Raw genomic sequence first — 22,520 nt, 5'->3', positions numbered from 1 at the left:
AGAGAGGTGGACAGAGCAAACAGGTCGTTTGCTTCCTCCTACTCCAAGTGGTCATCGGACTACAGAAAGGTTGCTATCAGTCTGGATTGTGTTTATGATACATTTACTCTGTTCAAACACACTTTATTACTTAAGTGATGTTGAAGGAAATCTTCTCCAAATCATCATTCAAACTGATGAGCTGTTTTCCTCCTGATTTCTGCAGCTGGTGGAGGTGAAGCTGCAGCACAAGGCCTCCTACAACGGTCTGGAGTCGGAGCACTGGTGGGTGCTCATCAACGACTTCTATCACGTGCGCTCACTAGAGGTAAGTCACTGGAGTAGGTTGATGATGTTATTGTAAGTAGATGTTCTACAGCCTGTTTCCTGTTAAGCTCATGATTTTCATTGTATTTACAGCTTCCTCCCCAGCACTTCGCCACCACCCGTGCTGTGGCCTGCATCAAGGTAAAGCCACAGACTCACTTGAATGCTGAGGCTTTTGGAGGCAGTTTGTTCTTTTGTGATTTCAGTTTCTTCACCGTGTCCTCTGTTCATTCAGTGCATCGGAACATTCATCACTGAGGCCAAGATCTACCTGCGCACCGAAACAACAGACTCCTCAGTTCGGGAGGTTTTCCTGGTCAGTTCTTTTTCTGCCTTTTTGTAATTAGAGTTTCTAGTAACGAGGAGCTTTTAGAAACATGTGTCCAGTGACAGTTCTGCACATTTTCATCATTTCTTTATTGTGTGTTTTTCAGTAAACCACGGTGTCCATCGTCTTCAAGGGGGTCTCTGTCGATGAGGATGGGCGTTGGCGGTGTCATGACTCCAGTGACAGCCAGACCCTCGAGGCGCCTCTTCTGATGTCCAGCCAACCACGAGGACCACCCCCCGGGTTTTGATCATCTGCAGGACACTTTACACTATTATTATTATTATTATTATTATTATTAATATTAGTATTAATATTTTATTATGAATAATTAATCTTTTGTCAACCCATTAATATTATATATGGTTGTCTTTGAGTGTGTGTGTGTGTGTGTGTGTGTGTGTGTGTGTGTGTTTTCTTTTTTCAGATGCTGTAGCTGTTCTGTGTGACCAGAGCCCCTTGACCTGACCTGATGAAGCGTGGAAGTGAAGCATCATGTCATCAACAAAAAGGAAGTTTTTTCTCATTCCTCCACCCCAGCTGCCTGTTTCACATTCTTAATTTCTAGTGTTTTTATAATCTTTCCAATTTTGTCTAACCATGGTGGGAATATCTTCCCCTCTCTTTGTCTCTCTGTGCAGGAAACCAGTGCAGCATTTCTCCTGGATTAGACCAGACCAGTGTCCTTGGAATTGACCGCATCAGACAAGATGCTGTTTATCTGCTCTATGGGACACACATAGAGAAGCAGGCAGAAGGCTTCCTAGCCTGGACACTAGACTGTTGGCAGTAGTTCAGTTTCTGCTGTTTGACTATAACGAACAGTTTGATGCCCATGCTAGGACATTGAAGACATCATTCACATTAGATACAGGCACAGCAATAGAATCATATCTGATACTAAAATAATAATTGCAGCAGCTTTTCATGTAAATATATTCATTTTCAGTGCTCTAGATATTTTTCATATGTTTCTTTTCATTGTATTGATTTACAGTGGACTGTAATCCACATTGCTTGTGAAGTCTCATTTCCTAACTGTAAATAAACTGTTATTTTTCTTTTCAATCTTCTGTTTTTATTTTCCAGTGTTCAGTCAGATTAATATTCTTGTTCATCTCAGAGGGGTTTTAGGTTTAAGGAATTTCTGAAATGGAAACAGTATAATATTCAGAATGTCTAAAATGATCAAATAAGTCATAGAAATGGTATTGATTGTTTCATTACAGTTTATTTTCAGGGCATGTATAGATACAGTGATATAACATCAGTAACCTTCACTGAAGGTGATCAACTCAACACAGCTCAGGTTCTGAGAGCCTTCAAGTCTTCATAAACTCATAACAGAGAGCACACAGCTAATGTAGCTACATGAATAATATCTAATACATACAAACGCATGCATTTATCTTTTCAAAATCACAAAGAACTTGTGTTACAAATGTTTAGACTGCACAGAGTCCAAAACCAACAGACTCATCTAGATCTCACTCCATAGGAGTGGAAAGCACTGGATTAAAGAGTGTCACAGACATTTTACACTCCAGAGTTCAGATTAGAGACGAACAGCAGTTTGTTCAAATAAAAAGTTCACTTTCTAAACGGAAAGCATTTTCTTACACAGTAAGAGAAAGAAGATCAGAGGAAAAGCTTTCTTTGACTGAAAGCAGATTTCAAACAACCTGCAAACTGCAGAGAACATGAACCCACTATGGGCTTTCTTTCTCCTCTCAAACACACATGAAGGATGGAGAAAGTCTTCTTGCATAGTAAGAATGAGACATAAAGACAGAAGGAGTAAAATCCTACAACTTTAGGAAATCTTAGAGAATGTCAGTCTTAGACTGACATGTTAAAGTGTGTTTCCTAATGGTAAAGAGTCCACAGGGCTCTACCAGGGTCTCCAGAGAGCACTAGAGGCTGGAGGGTCCTCTTTGCTGCTGGTGTGGAAGGCTGGAGAGCTGGTCTGCAGGACACTTGTGCTCTTCTCCATGGAGGGCTGCATGGTGAGGAAGTGCTTTAGCAGTCTTCTCTGGGATGATGTCTGCACTCCACACTGAGACAGGAAGCAGACGGCCTCCTGCACACACCTGCTGTAGCAGACAGAGTGGTTGTGGGACTACTGCTGCTGCTGTTTCAGGAAGTGAAGCGTCATCTCCAGGATGTCGGCTTTCTCCTGTCTGGAATCAGGCTGCTGCTTTAGGAATTCTCGGCCCAGGAGAGACTTGAGCTTCTCGATGCTGCTGTTGATGCGTTCTCTACGCATCTTCTCCACTATTGGCTTCCTCAGCTGGAGAGAGAAAAGAAATCCATGTTTAATTACACTGATCAGCTTCTGCTCCTGATTCCCACACTAAACCAATACAGAACTGGAACAGATGAGATGTCCTGGTTTAGGATATTTACCTTGTTTGAAAGTGGAAGATGCTCTTTGGAGTAGATGAGAGCTGCAGTGACTGTAGGAGGCATGGCTGTGTGTCTTCTGTTGAGTTCTCTGTGAGGAGAAGATGTGAGCTGTGCTGAGCTCTCTCTCTGTCCCTCCTCTATTTATACTCCCCGATCTCCATATGAATGTGTGAGGCCTGGGTTTGCTGGATGTTCTCACAGTCTGCAGCCAATGGGGAAGCTCGGATGACAGTAAGGAACGGAGGGCTGCCACATGCTCAGTGAAGTGTGTGTTACTCAGGAAACAATGAACCCAGCTCTGAGCAGCAGGTGGAGGGGTGTGTCAGAGAGAGAGAAGTGTGTGAGAAAGTGGTGACCTCCAGCTCAGTCACTGATATTATGGGGTTAATAGGTGAAACAGCACGTGCCGTTCATATACTGCATATTGTGGGATATTTCATAAATGGAAAACATTATTTCAAAAGTTTTAAAAATAAAAAATTATACATTTGTTTCAGGGTTATTAAAAATAAGACAGTGTCTTATAGAAATGTCACATTAGACTCATATCAGTTAAATTCCTTCATATCATGTGATGTCATGTCAAGCAGTGAAGCTGGGAGCAGGAGTGTGTGTGCAGTGGAGGAGTGAGACTGCTCTCTCCAGAGCTTTCCCACACTCTCCTCATACATTCACACACAGCTGAATAGAAGTGTGCCCCATTACAGCATATGGTCAACAAGTCACACTCAGAAGAGGAGTTGTACAAACATCAGTCCTGTTAAGAAATATCAGTGAAATATTTAATAGATACACATTTCAACATTAAAAATCTAAAAATCATTAAGATCATATTAAGCCATTTCCTCTTTTTAAAGACTCTTGACTGAGTGGTCTCAAGTCAGTGGGACATAAGCCCTCCTCTCACATCTGTCCATCTGGGTAGACAGTGCTGGACCCCAGTGTGAGAAAGCTGTGTACAGTCAGAGCTGAAATCATCAGACAGTCCTGTTTAAAACGCTGTTCTCGTTTCTACACTCTGGATCTGATTGAAGAATCAGTTTGAAATCAGACAGTAAGATAAACTGAGAGTCAGTCCTGCTCTCAGACAAACACTGCCTGGACTGCTCCTGCTGTCTGAACCACACGTGCTGTGTCACTAATTATTCTGTGACTGGAGGTCTTTAGACATGGGGACTTTCTCACACACTTTCCAACACACACAACATACACACCCCTCCACCTGCTCCCCAGACATGAGAAGACTGTTCAATGACCAGTACACTCATCAAGGAGTGTGACGTTGCTCTCTGCTCTTCAGTTCCTTTCTATTTCCAAACTCATTAATTGGCGGCTGACCTTATGACCTTTTGTGGAGCAAAAACAGAAGATTTGTTCACAAACAAACATAAAATAAACTATTCAGAGATTTGGACGCTGGCAGTTTGTGTAGCTGTTGACTGACTCCTGCATTCAGATCTCTGTTTATGGTGTTTAGGGCGAAAGCTCACATTTCAGTATGTGGTGTACTGATAATGAGCTGGTGAGCCAGGCAGGTGTGTTGGAGTGGGTGCAGGTCAATGTATCTTCAGGACTGGAGTAGAGAAGCACGGCCATTTAATTACACACTCTAGCATTAGAGCAGAGTTGAGAGAAGCTGGACTTGGAGGGCTGAATTCCTGCATGGGAAAATGACCAAACTGTGCAGGACTCTGGCCTTCAGTTTCCAATCCCTGTGTTAGAGGGTGAACTCAGCAAAAGCAGGAGAGATTCATCAGGTGGGTCTGATAGAGATAAGATATTTGATGGTCTCTTTCATATTTCAAGAAGCAATAAGCCTATTGATCTCATTTCACCTCTTCATACCACCATCAACAGCTAATTAAAAAAACTGCTGAGGGTGGACTGCCTAATGTAGGATACTGTTTAATGTGTAACAGGCTGACTGAAGTTCTAATGGCATGTGATCAACATCACATGATGTCCACAATGTTAAATCATACAATATGGTGGAGAAAATGTTAAACAGAAGCACTTTAGGAAAGAAGTTTAGAAATGTGAATGAATTTCTTCTGCAGGGGTGTGAGATCATGCCATGATAACAGTTACATATAGCCTCCATCCCATAAACCCCAAGTCTTGGAACAGCAAAATGACTGGTAAAATGAACCAGGCACCACTTCGACACAGTGGTGGCATCTGCCATCTTCTATGGAGTGGTCTGCTGGGGCAGTAGCATCTCGACGGCAGATAAGAAGAGACTGGACAAACTCATAAAGAGGGCCGGCTCTGTCCTGGGGTGCTTCTTAGACCCAGTGCAGGTGGTGGGAGACAGGAGGATGACAACCAAGCTGGCATCCATGCTGGAGAACAGCTCCCACCCCATGCATGAGACTCTGGCAGCACTGGGCAGCTCCTTTAGCGACAGGCTGCTTCACCCCAAGTGTGTGAAGGAGAGGTATCGCAGGTCCTTCCTTCCTGCTGCCGTCAGACTACACAACCAGCACTGCTCCTAGCGGACCACATACACACACACTTAACTACACACACATGTTCATGTTCAGGGAATACTATGTGCAATATCCCACCCCCATGTGCAATTAAGAGTCTTTTGCTGTAAATAATATTGTTTATTGCTTTTTGAATTCTTATTTATATTGTGTATATAGTGTAAATTATTTATCTAAATTTTTGTAACTGAGTGTCCTGCTATCCCTTTCTGCTGTCACACTGTGAATTTCCCCACTGCGGGACTAATAAAGGACTATCTTATCTTATCTTATCTTAAAATGACTGAACATGATATCATACCTTTAGCCGTTAGTGTTTCTGAGCATAGAAGCTTTTATTACATGAATTGAAGCCTTTCTCTTTCTTTCAGTGTCCCACATTTCAAACAGACTGTCCCACATTAGACAATACAGACTGTCTGAGACCACCTGCCTCTAAGACCACTGATGTGTACACCTTGTGTGGATTTAGTGATTTGGCTTCATATCGTAATATATTCCAGAGGTTTCATGATATTATAAAGTCAGATTGGGAGTGTGTGTGAGAGCTGTCTTTCCCACATGACTGTAATGATTGTGAGAGTCTGACAGTGTTCTGATTCTGGTTCTGATTCCTGAAAGTCTGGATGCAGCATCTTGTTGTAAATTAAGCTCATATGAGAACAGATGATCACAAGAAGTGTCGTAAAAACGGTGACGTCTCATAAACTCCACGGTTCAAGTGTCGCTGTCTCGGAAGCATGTTTTGAAGCGAATGTTCGTCTCCATGGTGACAGAAGTTCTATGGAACTTTAACGAAACTGAAGCTCTAAATCTGATCAGTCGTTTACCGACACCCAACCGAGCAACACGCTGTTCCTGAGCTCCCACTATCTGGACAAGCACCCGACAGAAATGGCTTTCCTCGGGGTTCAGCTGCGGCCAGTGGTCCTCTGGGCTGCTGGCATTTCAGCTGTCACCTCCTATTTTCTCTTTTCTAGGTGGCGGCGGATCCTGGACCAGCAGCGGACGACGGTGGATGCTGCGACCCGGACCGACGCTTGCGATGGTGAGTTATCTAGAACTACTGGTTCTGATAGCAGAACCAAAAGACCAAACCTAGCTAAACGCTTCATTTACTGACCGAGTAGCGGCGCCCTGTAACTCGGTAAAGTTCCCTTTTTAATAGAGCTCTGATTAAACACTGAAATTAATCATAAACACTGATATTAATCATAAACACTGATATTAATCATAAACACTGAAATTAATCATAAACACTGAAATTAATCATAAACACTGAAATTAATCATAAACACTGATATTCTAGTATACTAGTAGTGTTAGCTGAATTTAGCCTAATGCTAAGCTAACGCTTTGTTTACCATGAGAACAGGTTTCCATGGTAACAGGAGGTCAGAGCTGCTTTCATTCATTAGACTTTAGTGAATCTACACTACAGTCCCTCTTTATGCTTCATCAGCTTTTCTGAACTCTTTCAGTGATTACTTCAACATTTAACACTGAAACATTTCAAGACTTTATTCATCATTTTCTGTAGGAATGGATCGTCTGGAGCAGGAGATGTCCTCCTCCTTCTGTGTTCTCATCCCAGAGGTAATCTTTCTCTTAGTTTGAACGGACTGAAGAGGATCATTGAATTGAGGAGGTTACAGAAATATTCCTGCTCTGTTTGAACCATATTTCCATGTCTTGTCTTTGCTGTTGGAGATGTCTCTGCAGACCAGAAATCTTTCCCTCTTTCTTGAGATGAAAACTGTGTTTGTGGTCTGATAACTTCATCAGTCTGGTCTAAAGCTTTTCTTTTCTCTCTCACCGTCCCTGTAGCAGTCCTGCAGAGAGGTGGACAGAGCAAACAGGACGTTTGCTTCCTCCTACTCCAAGTGGTCATCGGACTACAGAAAGGTTGCTATCAGTCTGGATTGTGTTTATGATACATTTACTCTGTTCAAACACACTTTATTACTTAAGTGATGTTGAAGGAAATCTTCTCCAAATCATCATTCAAACCGATGAGCTGTTTTCCTCCTGATTTCTGCAGCTGGTGGAGGTGAAGCTGCAGCACAAGGCCTCCTACAACGGTCTGGAGTCGGAGCACTGGTGGGTGCTCATCAACGACTTCTATCACGTGCGCTCACTAGAGGTAAGTCACTGGAGTAGGTTGATGATGTTATTGTAAGTAGATGTTCTACAGCCTGTTTCCTGTTAAGCTCATGATTTTCATTGTATTTACAGCTTCCTCCCCAGCACTTCGCCACCACCCGTGCTGTGGCCTGCATCAAGGTAAAGCCACAGACTCACTTGAATGCTGAGGCTTTTGGAGGCAGTTTGTTCTTTTGTGATTTCAGTTTCTTCACCGTGTCCTCTGTTCATTCAGTGCATTGGAACATTCATCACTGAGGCCAAGATCTACCTGCGCACCGAAACAACAGACTCCTCAGTTCAGGAGGTTTTCCTGGTCAGTTCTTTTTCTGCCTTTTTGTAATTAGAGTTTCTAGTAACGAGGAGCTTTTAGAAACATGTGTCCAGTGACAGTTCTGCACATTTTCATCATTTCTTTATTCTGTGTTTTTCAGAAAACCACGGTGGCCATCGTCTTCAAGGGGGTCTCTGTCGATGAGGATGGCCGTTGGCGGTGTCATGACTCCAGTGACAGCCAGACCCTCGAGGCGCCTCTTCTGATGTCCAGCCAACCACGAGGACCACCCCCCGGGTTTTGATCATCTGCAGGACACTTTACACTATTATTATTATCATTATCATTAATATTAGTATTAATATTTTATTATGAATAATTAATCTTTTGTCAACCCATTAATATTATATATGGTTGTCTTTGAGTGTGTGTGTGTGTGTGTGTGTGTGTGTGTTTTCTTTTTTCAGATGCTGTAGCTGTTCTGTGTGACCAGAGCCCCTTGACCTGACCTGATGAAGCGTGGAAGTGAAGCATCATGTCATCAACAAAAAGGGAGTTTTTTCTTTCTCATTCCTCCACCCCAGCTGCCTGTTTCACATTCTTAATTTATAGTGTTTTTATAATCTTTCCAATTTTGTCTAACCATGGTGGGAATATCTTCCCCTCTCTTTGTCTCTCTGTGCAGGAAACCAGTGCAGCATTTCTCCTGGATTAGACCAGACCAGTGTCCTTGGAATTGACCGCATCAGATAAGATGCTGTTTATCTGCTCTATGGGACACACATAGAGAAGCAGGCAGAAGGCTTCCTAGCCTGGACACTAGACTGTTGGCAGTAGTTCAGTTTCTGCTGTTTGACTATAACGAACAGTTTGATGCCCATGCTAGGACATTGATGACATCATCATTCACATTAGATACAGGCACAGCAATAGAATCATATCTGATACTAAAATAATAATTGCAGCAGCTTTTCATGTAAATATATTCATTTTCAGTGCTCTAGATATTTTTCATATGTTTCTTTTCATTGTATTGATTTACAGTGGACTGTAATCCACATTGCTTGTGAAGTCTCATTTCCTAACTGTAAATAAACTGTTATTTTTCTTTTCAATCTTCTGTTTTTATTTTCCAGTGTTCAGTCAGATTAATATTCTTGTTCATCTCAGAGGGGTTTTAGGTTCAAGGAATTTCTGAAATGGAAACAGTATAATATTCAGAATGTCTAAAATGATCAAATAAGTCATAGAAATGGTATTGATTGTTTCATTACAGTTTATTTTCAGGGCATGTATAGATACAGTGATATAACATCAGTAACCTTCACTGAAGGTGATCAACTCAACACAGCTCAGGTTCTGAGAGCCTTCAAGTCTTCATAAACTCATAACAGAAAGCACACAGCTAATGTAGCTACATGAATAATATCTAATACATACAAACGCATGCATTTATCTTTTCAAAATCACAAAGAACTTGTGTTACAAATGTTTAGACTGCACAGAGTCCAAAACCAACAGACTCATCTAGATCTCACTCCATAGGAGTGGAAAGCACTGGATTAAAGAGTGTCACAGACATTTTACACTCCAGAGTTCAGATTAGAGACTAACAGCAGTTTGTTCAAATAAAAAGTTAACTTTCTAAACAGAAAGCATTTTCTTACACAGTAAGAGAAAGAAGATCAGAGGAAAAGCTTTCTTTGACTGAAAGCAGATTTCAAACAACCTGCAAACTGCAGAGAACATGAACCCACTATGGGCTTTCTTTCTCCTCTCAAACACACATGAAGGATGGAGAAAGTCTTCTTGCATAGTAAGAATGAGACATAAAGACAGAAGGAGTAAAATCCTACAACTTTAGGAAATCTTAGAGAATGTCAATCTTAGACTGACATGTTAAAGTGTGTTTCCTAATGGTAAAGAGTCCACAGGGCTCTACCAGGGTCTCCAGAGAGCACTAGAGGCTGGAGCTTCCTCTTTGCTGCTGGTGTGGAAGGCTGGAGAGCTGGTCTGCAGGACACTTGTGCTCTTCTCCATGGAAGGCTGCATGGTGAGGAAGTGCTTCAGCAGTCTTCTCTGGGATGATGTCTGCACTCCACACTGAGAAAGGAAGCCGACGGCCTCCTGCACACACCTGCTGTAGCAGACAGAGTGGTTGTGGGACTACTGCTGCTGCTGTTTCAGGAAGTGAAGCGTCATCTCCAGGATGTCGGCTTTCTCCTGTCTGGAATCAGGCTGCTGCTTTAGGAATTCTCGGCCCAGGAGAGACTTGAGCGTCTCCATGCTGCTGTTGATGCGTTCTCTGCGCATCTTCTCCACTATTGGCTTCCTCAGCTGGAGAGAGAAAAGAAATCCATGTTTAATTACACTGATCAGCTTCTGCTCCTGATTCCCACACTAAACCAATACAGAACTGGAACAGATGAGATGTCCTGGTTTAGGATATTTACCTTGTTTGAAAGTGGAAGATGCTCTTTGAAATAGATGAGAGCTGCAGTGACTGTAGGAGGCATGGCTGTGAGTTCTCTGTAAGGAGAAGATGTGAGCTGTGCTAAGCTCTCTCTCTCCTCTATTTATACTCTCCGATCTCAATATGAATGTGTGAGGCCTGGGTTTGCTGGAGGTTCTCACAGTCTGCAGCCAATGGGGAAGCTCGGATGACAGTAAGGAACGGAGGGCTGCCACATGCTCAGTGACGTGTGTGTTACTCAGGAAACAATGAGCCTAGCTCTGTGCAGCAGGTGGAGGGGTGTGTCAGAGAGAGAGAAGTGTGTGAGAAAGTGGTGACCTCCAGCTCAGTCACTGATATTATGGGGTTAATAGGTGAAACAGCACGTGCCGTTCATATACTGCATATTATGGGATATTTCATAAATAGAAAACATTATTTAAAAAGTTTTGAAAAAAAAATATGATACATTTGTTTCAGGGTTATTAAAAATAAGACAGTGTCTTATAGAAATGTCACGTTAGACTCATATCACTTAAATTCCTTCATATCATGTGATGTCATGTCAAGCAGTGAAGCTGGGAGCAGGAGTGTGTGTGCAGTGGAGGAGTGAGACTGTTCTCTCCAGAGCTTTCCCACACTCTCCTCATTCATCCACATACAGCTGAATAGAAGTGTGCCCCATTACAGCATATGGTCAACAAGTCACACTCAGAAGAGGAGGTGTACAAACATCAGTCCTGTTAAGAAATATCAGTGAAATATTTAATAGATACACATTTCAACATTAAAAATCAAAAATTATTAAGATCATATTAAGCCATTTCCTCTTTTTAAAGACTCTTGACTGAGTGGTCTCAGTCCAGTGGGACATAAGCCCTCCTCTCACATCTGTCCATCTGTGTAGACAGTGCTGGACCCCGGGGTGAGAAAGCTGTGTACAGTCAGAGCTGAAATCATCAGACAGTCCTGTTTAAAACGCTGTTCTCGTTTCTACACTCTGGATCTGATTGAAGAATCAGTTTGAAATCAGACAGTAAGATAAACTGAGAGTCAGTCCTGCTCTCAGACAAACACTGCCTGGACTGCTCCTGCTGTCTGAACCACACGTGCTGTGTCACTAATTATTCTGTGACTGGAGGCCTTTAGACATGGGGACTTTCTCACACACTTTCTAACACACACAACATACACACCCCTCCACCTGCTCCCCAGACATGAGAAGACTGTTCAATGACCAGTACACTCATCAAGGAGCATGACGTTGCTCTCTGCTCTTCAGTTCCTTTCTACTTCCAATCTCGTTCATTGGCTGCTGACCTTATGACCTTCTGTGGAGCAAAAACAGAAGATTTGTTCACAAACAAACATAAAATAAACTATTCAGAGATTTGGACGCTGGCAGTTTGTGTAGCTGTTGACTGACTCCTGCATTCAGATCTCTGTTTATGGTGTTTAGGGCGAAAGCTCACATTTCAGTATGTGGTGTACTGATAATGAGCTGGTGAGCCAGGCAGGTGTGTTGGAGTGGGTGCAGGTCAGTGTATCTTCAGGACTGGAGTAGAGAAGCATGGCCATTTAATTACACACTCTAGCATTAGAGCAGAGTTGAGAGAAGCTGGACTTGGAGGACTGAATTCCTGCACGGGAAAATGACCAAACTGTGCAGGACTCTGGCCTTCAGTTTCCAATCCCTGTGTTAGAGGGTGAACTCAGCAAAAGCAGGAGAGATTCATCAGGTGGGTCTGATAGAGATAAGATATTTGATGGGCACTTTCATATGTCAAGAAGCAATAAGCCTATTGATCTCATTTCACCTCTTCATACCACCATCAACAGCTAATTAAAAAAACTGCTGAGGGTGGACTGCCTAATGTAGGATACTGTTTAATGTGTAACAGGCTGACTGAAGCTCTAATGGCATGTGATCAACATCACATGATGTCCACAATGTTAAATCATACAATATGGTGGAGAAAATGTTAAACAGAAGCACTTTAGGAAAGAAGTTTAGAAATGTGAATGAATTTCTTCTGCAGGGGTGTGAGATCATGCCATGATAACAGTTACATATAGCCTCCATCCCATAAACCCCAAGTCTTGGAACAGCAAAATGACTGGTGAAATGGTAAAATGACTGAACATGATATCATACCTTTAGCCGTTAGTGTTTCTGAGCTTAGAAGCTTTTATTACATGAATTGAAGCCTTTCTCTTTCTTTCAGTGTCCCACATTTCAAACAGACTGTCCCACATTAGACAATACAGACTGTCTGAGACCACCTGCCTCTAAGACCACTGATGTGTACACCTTGTGTGGATTTAGTGATTTGGCTTCATATCGTAATATATTCCAGAGGTTTCATGATATTATAAAGTCAGATTGGGAGTGTGTGTGAGAGCTGTCTTTCCCACATGACTGTAATGATTGTGAGAGTCTGACAGTGTTCTGATTCTGGTTCTGATTCCTGAAAGTCTGGATGCAGCATCTTGTTGTAAACTAAGCTCATATGAGAACAGATGATCACAAGAAGTGTCGTAAAAACGGTGACGTCTCATAAACTCCACGGTTCAAGTGTCGCTGTCTCGGAAGCATGTTTTGAAGTGAATGTTCGTCTCCATGGTGACAGAAGTTCTATGGAACTTTAACGAAACTGAAGCTCTAAATCTGATCAGTCGTTTACCGACACCCAACCGAGCAACACGCTGTTCCTGAGCTCCCACTATCTGGACAAGCACCCGACAGAAATGGCTTTCCTCGGGGTTCAGCTGCGGCCAGTGGTCCTCTGGGCTGCTGGCATTTCAGCTGTCACCTCCTATTTTCTCTTTTCTAGGTGGCGGCGGATCCTGGACCAGCAGCGGACGACGGTGGATGCTGCGACCCGGACCGACGCTTGCGATGGTGAGTTATCTAGAACTACTGGTTCTGATAGCAGAACCAAAAGACCAAACCTAGCTAAACGCTTCATTTACTGACCGAGTAGCGGCGCCCTGTAACTCGGTAAAGTTCCCTTTTTAATAGAGCTCTGATTAAACACTGAAATTAATCATAAACACTGATATTAATCATAAACACTGAAATTAATCATAAACACTGATATTCCTCATAAACACTGATATTAATCATAAACACTGATATTAATCATAAACACTGAAATTAATCATAAACACTAAAATTCCTCATAAACACTGATATTAATCATAAATACTGATATTCTTCATAAACACTGATATTAATCATAAACACTAAAATTCCTCATAAACACTGATATTCTAGTATACTAGTAGTGTTAGCTGAATTTAGCCTAATGCTAAGCTAACGCTTTGTTTACCATGAGAACAGGTTTCCATGGTAACAGGAGGTCAGAGCTGCTTTCATTCATTAGACTTTAGTGAATCTACACTACAGTCCCTCTTTATGCTTCATCAGCTTTTCTGAACTCTTTCAGTGATTACTTCAACATTTAACACTGAAACATTTCAAGACTTTATTCATCATTTTCTGTAGGAATGGATCGTCTGGAGCAGGAGATGTCCTCCTCCTTCTGTGTTCTCATCCCAGAGGTAATCTTTCTCTTAGTTTGAACGGACTGAAGAGGATCATTGAATTGAGGAGGTTACAGAAATATTCCTGCTCTGTTTGAACCATATTTCCATGTCTTGTCTTTGCTGTTGGAGATGTCTCTGCAGACCAGAAATCTTTCCCTCTTTCTTGAGATGAAAACTGTGTTTGTGGTCTGATAACTTTAACAGTCTGGTCTAAAGCTTTTCTTTTCTCTCTCACCGTCCCTGTAGCAGTCCTGCAGAGAGGTGGACAGAGCAAACAGGACGTTTGCTTCCTCCTACTCCAAGTGGTCATCGGACTACAGAAAGGTTGCTATCAGTCTGGATTGTGTTTATGATACATTTACTCTGTTCAAACACACTTTATTACTTAAGTGATGTTGAAGGAAATCTTCTCCAAATCATCATTCAAACTGATGAGCTGTTTTCCTCCTGATTTCTGCAGCTGGTGGAGGTGAAGCTGCAGCACAAGGCCTCCTACAACGGTCTGGAGTCGGAGCACTGGTGGGTGCTCATCAACGACTTCTATCACGTGCGCTCACTAGAGGTAAGTCACTGGAGTAGGTTGATGATGTTATTGTAAGTAGATGTTCTACAGCCTGTTTCCTGTTAAGCTCATGATTTTCATTGTATTTACAGCTTCCTCCCCAGCACTTCGCCACCACCCGTGCTGTGGCCTGCATCAAGGTAAAGCCACAGACTCACTTGAATGCTGAGGCTTTTGGAGGCAGTTTGTTCTTTTGTGATTTCAGTTTCTTCACCGTGTCCTCTGTTCATTCAGTGCATCGGAACATTCATCACTGAGGCCAAGATCTACCTGCGCACCGAAACAACAGACTCCTCAGTTCAGGAGGTTTTCCTGGTCAGTTCTTTTTCTGCCTTTTTGTAATTAGAGTTTCTAGTAACGAGGAGCATTTAGAAACATGTGTCCAGTGACAGTTCTGCACATTTTCATCATTTCTTTATTGTGTGTTTTTCAGAAAACCACGGTGTCCATCGTCTTCAAGGGGGTCTCTGTCGATGAGGATGGGCGTTGGCGGTGTCATGACTCCAGTGACAGCCAGACCCTCGAGGCGCCTCTTCTGATGTCCAGCCAACCACGAGGACCACCCCCCGGGTTTTGATCATCTGCAGGACACTTTACACTATTATTATTATTATTATTATTATTATTAATATTAGTATTAATATTTTATTATGAATAATTAATCTTTTGTCAACCCATTAATATTATATATGGTTGTCTTTGAGTGTGTGTGTGTGTGTTTTCTATTTTCAGATGCTGTAGCTGTTCTGTGTGACCAGAGCCCCTTGACCTGACCTGAAGAAGCGTGGAAGTGAAGCATCATGTCATCAACAAAAAGGAAGTTTTTTCTTTCTCATTCCTCCACCCCAGCTGCCTGTTTCACATTCTTAATTTCTAGTGTTTTTATAATCTTTCCAATTTTGTCTAACCATGGTGGGAATATCTTCCCCTCTCTTTGTCTCTCTGTGCAGGAAACCAGTGCAGCATTTCTCCTGGATTAGACCAGACCAGTGTCCTTGGAATTGACCGCATCAGACAAGATGCTGTTTATCTGCTCTATGGGACACACATAGAGAAGCAGGCAGAAGGCTTCCTAGCCTGGACACTAGACTGTTGGCAGTAGTTCAGTTTCTGCTGTTTGACTATAACGAACAGTTTGATGCCCATGCTAGGACATTGAAGACATCATCATTCACATTAGATACAGGCACAGCAATAGAATCATATCTGATACTAAAATAATAATTGCAGCAGCTTTTCATGTAAATATATTCATTTTCAGTGCTCTAGATATTTTTCATATGTTTCTTTTCATTGTATTGATTTACAGTGGACTGTAATTCACATTGCTTGTGAAGTCTCATTTCCTAACTGTAAATAAACTGTTATTTTTCTTTTCAATCTTCTGTTTTTATTTTCCAGTGTTCAGTCAGATTAATATTCTTGTTCATCTCAGAGGGGTTTTAGGTTCAAGGAATTTCTGAAATGGAAACAGTATAATATTCAGAATGTCTAAAATGATCAAATAAGTCATAGAAATGGTATTGATTGTTTCATTACAGTTTATTTTCAGGGCATGTATAGATACAGTGATATAACATCAGTAACCTTCACTGAAGGTGATCAACTCAACACAGCTCAGGTTCTGAGAGCCTTCAAGTCTTCATAAACTCATAACAGAGAGCACACAGCTAATGTAGCTACATGAATAATATCTAATACATACAAACGCATGCATTTATCTTTTCCAAATCACAAAGAACTTGTGTTGCAAATGTTTAGACTGCACAGAGTCCAAAACCAACAGACTCATCTAGATCTCACTCCATAGGAGTGGAAAGCACTGGATTAAAGAGTGTCACAGACATTTTACACTCCAGAGTTCAGATTAGAGACGAACAGCAGTTTGTTCAAATAAAAAGTTCACTTTCCAAACAGAAAGCATTTCTTACACAGTAAGAGAAAGAAGATCAGAGGAAAAGCTTTCTTTGACTGAAAGCAGATTTCAAACAACCTGCAAACTGCAGAGAACATGAACCCACTATGGGCTTTCTTTCTCCTCTCAAACACACATGAAGGATGGAGAAAGTCTTCTTGCATAGTAAGAATGAGACATAAAGACAGAAGGAGTAAAATCCTACAAATGTAGAAAATCTTAGACTGACATGTTAAAGTGTGTTTCCTAATGGTAAAGAGTCCACAGGGCTCTACCAGGGTCTCCAGAGAGCACTAGATGCTGGAGCTTCCTCTTTGCTGCTGGTGTGGCAGGCTGGAGAGCTGGTCTGCAGGACACTTGTGCTCTTCTCCATGGAAGGCTGCATGGTGAGGAAGTGCTTCAGCAGTCTTCTCTGGGATGATGTCTGCACTCCACACTGAGATAGGAAGCCGACGGCCTCCTGCACACACCTGCTGTAGCCTTCATTGGCTGCAGTGGAGCAGACAAGAGTGGTTGTTGGACTGCTGCTGCTGCTGTTTCAGGAAGTGAAGCGTCATCTCCAGGATGTCGGCTTTCTCCTGTCTGGAATCAGGCTGCTGCTTTAGGAATTCTCGGCCCAGGAGAGACTTGAGCTTCTCGATGCTGCTTTTAATGCGTTCTCTACGCATCTTCTCCACTATTGGCTTCCTCAGCTGGAGAGAGAAAAGAAATCCATGTTTAATTACACTGATCAGCTTCTGCTCCTGATTCCCACACTAAACCAATACAGAACTGGAACAGATGAGATGTCCTGGTTTAGGATATTTACCTTGTTTGAAAGTGGAAGATGCTCTTTGGAGTAGATGAGAGCTGCAGTGACTGTAGGAGGCATGGCTGTGAGTTCTCTGTAAGGAGAAGATATGAGCTGTGCTAAGCTCTCTCTCTTTCCCTCCTCTATTTATACTCCCCGATCTCAATATGAATGTGTGAGGCCTGGGTTTGCTGGAGGTTCTCACAGTCTGCAGCCAATGGGGGAGCTCGGATGACAGTAAGGAACGGAGGGCTGCCACATGCTCAGTGACGTGTGTGTTACTCAGGAAACAATGAGCCTAGCTCTGTGCAGCAGGTGGAGGGGTGTGTCAGAGAGGGAGAAGTGTGTGAGAAAGTGGTGACCTCCAGCTCAGTCACTGATATTATGGGGTTAATAGGTGAAACAGCACGTGCCGTTCATATACTGCATATTATGCGATATTTCATAAATGGAAAACATTATTTAAAAAGTTTTGAAAAAAAAAATGATACATTTGTTTCAGGGTTATTAAAAATAAGACAGTATCTTATAGAAATGTCACATTAGACTCATATCACTTAAATTCCTTCATATCATGTGATGTCATGTCAAGCAGTGAAGCTGGGAGCAGGAGTGTGTGTGCAGTGGAGGAGTGAGACTGCTCTCTCCAGAGCTTTCCCACACTCTCCTCATTCATCCACATACAGCTGAATAGAAGTGTGCCCCATTACAGCATATGGTCAACAAGTCACACTCAGAAGAGGAGGTGTACAAACATCAGTCCTGTTAAGAAATATCAGTGAAATATTTAATAGATACACATTTCAACATTAAAAATCAAAAAATTATTAAGATCATATTAAGCCATTTCCTCTTTTTAAAGACTCTTGACTGAGTGGTCTCAAGTCAGTGGGACATAAGCCCTCCTCTCACATCTGTCCATCTGTGTAGACAGTGCTGGACCCCGGGGTGAGAAAGCTGTGTACAGTCAGAGCTGAAATCATCAGACAGTCCTGTTTAAAACGCTGTTCTCGTTTCTACACTCTGGATCTGATTGAAGAATCAGTTTGAAATCAGACAGTAAGATAAACTGAGAGTCAGTCCTGCTCTCAGACAAACACTGCCTGGACTGCTCCTGCTGTCTGAACCACACGTGCTGTGTCACTAATTATTCTGTGACTGGAGGCCTTTAGACATGAAGACTTTCTCACACACTTTCCAACACACACAACATACACACCCCTCCACCTGCTCCCCAGACATGACAACACTGTTCAATGACCAGTACACTCATCAAGGAGCGTGACGTTGCTCTCTGCTCTTCTGTTCCTTTCTATTTCCAAACTCGTTCATTGGCTGCTGACCTTATGACCTTTTGTGGAGCAAAAACAGAAGATTTTTTCACAAACAAACATAAAATAAACTATTCAGAGATTTGGACGCTGGCAGTTTGTGTAGCTGTTGATTGACTCCTGCATTCAGACCTCTGTTTATGGTGTTTAGAACGAAAGCTCACATTTCAGTATGTGGTGTACTGATAATGAGCTGATGAACCAGGCAGGTGTGTTGGAGTGGGTGCAGGTCAATGTATCTTCAGGACTGTAGTAGAGAAGCATGGCCATTTAATTACACACTCTAGCATTAGAGCAGAGTTGAGAGAAGCTGGACTTGGAGGACTGAATTCCTGCACGGGAAAAAGACCAAACTGTGCAGGACTCTGGCCTTCAGTTTCCAATCCCTGTGTTAGAGGGTGAACTCAGCAAAAGCAGGAGAGATTCATCGGGTGGGTCTGATAGAGATAAGATATTTGATGGGCTCTTTCATATGTCAAGAAGCAATAAGCCTATTGATCTCATTTCACCTCTTCATACCACCATCAACAGCTAATTAAAAAAACTGCTGAGGGTGGACTGCCTAATGTAGGATACTGTTTAATGTGTAACAGGCTGACTGAAGCTCTAATGGCATGTGATCAACATCACATGATGTCCACAATGTTAAATCATACAATATGGTGGAGAAAATGTTAAACAGAAGCACTTTAGGAAACAAGTTTAGAAATGTGAATGAATTTCTTCTGCAGGGGTGTGAGATCATGCCATGATAACAGTTACATATAGCCTCCATCCCATAAACCCCAAGTCTTGGAACAGCAAAATGACTGGTAAAATGAACCAGGCACCACTTCGACACAGTGGTGGCATCTGCCATCTTCTATGGAGTGGTCTGCTGGGGCAGTAGCATCTCGACGGCAGATAAGAAGAGACTGGACAAACTCATAAAGAGGGCCGGCTCTGTCCTGGGGTGCTTCTTAGACCCAGTGCAGGTGGTGGGAGACAGGAGGATGACAACCAAGCTGGCATCCATGCTGGAGAACAGCTCCCACCCCATGCATGAGACTCTGGCAGCACTGGGCAGCTCCTTTAGCGACAGGTTGCTTCACCCCAAGTGTGTGAAGGAGCGGTATCGCAGGTCCTTCCTTCCTGCTGCCGTCAGACTACACAACCAGCACTGCTCCTAGCGGACCACATACACACACACTTAACTACACACACATGTTCATGTTCAGGGAATACTATGTGCAATATCCCACCCCCATGTGCAATTAAGAGTCTTTTGCTGTAAATAATATTGTTTATTGCTTTTTGAATTCTTATTTATATTGTGTATATAGTGTAAATTATTTATCTAAATTTTTGTAACTGAGTGTCCTGCTATCCCTTTCTGCTGTCACACTGTGAATTTCCCCACTGCGGGACTAATAAAGGACTATCTTATCTTATCTTATCTTATCTTAAAATGACTGAACATGATATCACACCTTTAGCCGTTAATGTTTCTGAGCTTAGAAGCTTTTATTACATGAATTAAAGCCTTTCTCTTTCTTTCAGTGTCCCACATTTCAAACAGACTGTCCCACATTAGACAATACAGACTGTCTGAGACAACCTGCCTCTAAGACCACTGATGTGTACACCTTGTGTGGATTTAGTGATTTGGCTTCATATCGTAATATATTCCAGAGGTTTCATGATATTATAAAGTCAGATTGGGAGTGTGTGTGAGAGCTGTCTTTCCCACATGACTGTAATGATTGTGAGAGTCTGACAGTGTTCTGATTCTGGTTCTGATTCCTGAAAGTCTGGATGCAGCATCTTGTTGTAAACTAAGCTCATATGAGAACAGATGATCACAAGAAGTGTCGTAAAAACGGTGACGTCTCATAAACTCCACGGTTCAAATGTCGCTGTCTCGGAAGCATGTTTTGAAGTGAATGTTCGTCTCCATGGTGACAGAAGTTCTATGGAACTTTAACGAAACTGAAGCTCTAAATCTGATCAGTCGTTTACCGACACCCAACCGAGCAACACGCTGTTCCTGAGCTCCCACTATCTGGACAAGCACCCGACAGAAATGGCTTTCCTCGGGGTTCAGCTGCGGCCAGTGGTCCTCTGGGCTGCTGGCATTTCAGCTGTCACCTCCTATTTTCTCTTTTCTAGGTGGCGGCGGATCCTGGACCAGCAGCGGACGACGGTGGATGCTGCGACCCGGACCGACGCTTGCGATGGTGAGTTATCTAGAACTACTGGTTCTGATAGCAGAACCAAAAGACCAAACCTAGCTAAACGCTTCATTTACTGACCGAGTAGCGGCGCCCTGTAACTCGGTAAAGTTCCCTTTTTAATAGAGCTCTGATTAAACACTGAAATTAATCATAAACACTGATATTAATCATAAACACTGAAATTAATCATAAACACTGATATTCCTCATAAACACTGATATTAATCATAAACACTGATATTAATCATAAACACTGAAATTAATCATAAACACTGAAATTAATCATAAACACTGAAATTAATTATAAACACTGATATTAATCATAAACACTGATATTCTTCATAAACACTGATATTAATCATAAACACTGATATTCTAGTATACTAGTAGTGTTAGCTGAATTTAGCCTAATGCTAAGCTAACGCTTTGAGAACAGGTTTCCATGGTAACAGGAGGTCAGAGCTGCTTTCATTCATTAGACTTTAGTGAATCTACACTACAGTCCCTCTTTATGCTTCATCAGCTTTTCTGAACTCTTTCAGTGATTACTTCAACATTTAACACTGAAACATTTCAAGACTTTATTCATCATTTTCTGTAGGAATGGATCGTCTGGAGCAGGAGATGTCCTCCTCCTTCTGTGTTCTCATCCCAGAGGTAATCTTTCTCTTAGTTTGAACGGACTGAAGAGGATCATTGAATTGAGGAGGTTACAGAAATATTCCTGCTCTGTTTGAACCATATTTCCATGTCTTGTCTTTGCTGTTGGAGATGTCTCTGCAGACCAGAAATCTTTCCCTCTTTCTTGAGATGAAAACTGTGTTTGTGGTCTGATAACTTTAACAGTCTGGTCTAAAGCTTTTCTTTTCTCTCTCACCGTCCCTGTAGCAGTCCTGCAGAGAGGTGGACAGAGCAAACAGGACGTTTGCTTCCTCCTACTCCAAGTGGTCATCGGACTACAGAAAGGTTGCTATCAGTCTGGATTGTGTTTATGATACATTTACTCTGTTCAAACACACTTTATTACTTAAGTGATGTTGAAGGAAATCTTCTCCAAATCATCATTCAAACTGATGAGCTGTTTTCCTCCTGATTTCTGCAGCTGGTGGAGGTGAAGCTGCAGCACAAGGCCTCCTACAACGGTCTGGAGTCGGAGCACTGGTGGGTGCTCATCAACGACTTCTATCACGTGCGTTCACTAGAGGTAAGTCACTGGAGTAGGTTGATGATGTTATTGTAAGTAGATGTTCTACAGCCTGTTTCCTGTTAAGCTCATGATTTTCATTGTATTTACAGCTTCCTCCCCAGCACTTCGCCACCACCCGTGCTGTGGCCTGCATCAAGGTAAAGCCACAGACTCACTTGAATGCTGAGGCTTTTGGAGGCAGTTTGTTCTTTTGTGATTTCAGTTTCTTCACCGTGTCCTCTGTTCATTCAGTGCATCGGAACATTCATCACTGAGGCCAAGATCTACCTGCGCACCGAAACAACAGACTCCTCAGTTCAGGAGGTTTTCCTGGTCAGTTCTTTTTCTGCCTTTTTGTAATTAGAGTTTCTAGTAACGAGGAGCTTTTAGAAACATGTGTCCAGTGACAGTTCTGCACATTTTCATCATTTCTTTATTCTGTGTTTTTCAGAAAACCACGGTGGCCATCGTCTTCAAGGGGGTCTCTGTCGATGAGGATGGCCGTTGGCGGTGTCATGACTCCAGTGACAGCCAGACCCTCGAGGCGCCTCTTCTGATGTCCAGCCAACCACGAGGAC

At 42.4% G+C, this 22,520-nt stretch overlaps 3 pseudogenes; all 3 read right to left on the bottom strand.

Annotated features, from left to right (window-relative positions):
• Nucleotides 1-1,879: 1,879 nt before the first annotated feature.
• Nucleotides 1,880-3,295, bottom strand: LOC140577201 (transcription factor HES-5-like; annotated as a pseudogene).
• Nucleotides 3,296-9,619: 6,324 nt separating this feature from the next.
• On the bottom strand, nt 9,620-10,635 carry LOC140577251 (transcription factor HES-5-like; annotated as a pseudogene).
• Nucleotides 10,636-16,694: 6,059 nt separating this feature from the next.
• Nucleotides 16,695-17,294, bottom strand: LOC140577222 (transcription factor HES-5-like; annotated as a pseudogene).
• Between the last annotated feature and the right edge of the window lie 5,226 nt (nt 17,295-22,520).

This window comes from Salminus brasiliensis, chromosome 14, assembly GCF_030463535.1.
Source record: "Salminus brasiliensis chromosome 14, fSalBra1.hap2, whole genome shotgun sequence".
In the NCBI taxonomy this organism is placed as follows: domain Eukaryota; kingdom Metazoa; phylum Chordata; class Actinopteri; order Characiformes; family Bryconidae; genus Salminus; species Salminus brasiliensis.
The sequence above is the reverse complement of the archived record's forward strand: the minus strand, read 5'-3'. Positions and strand labels throughout refer to the sequence as shown.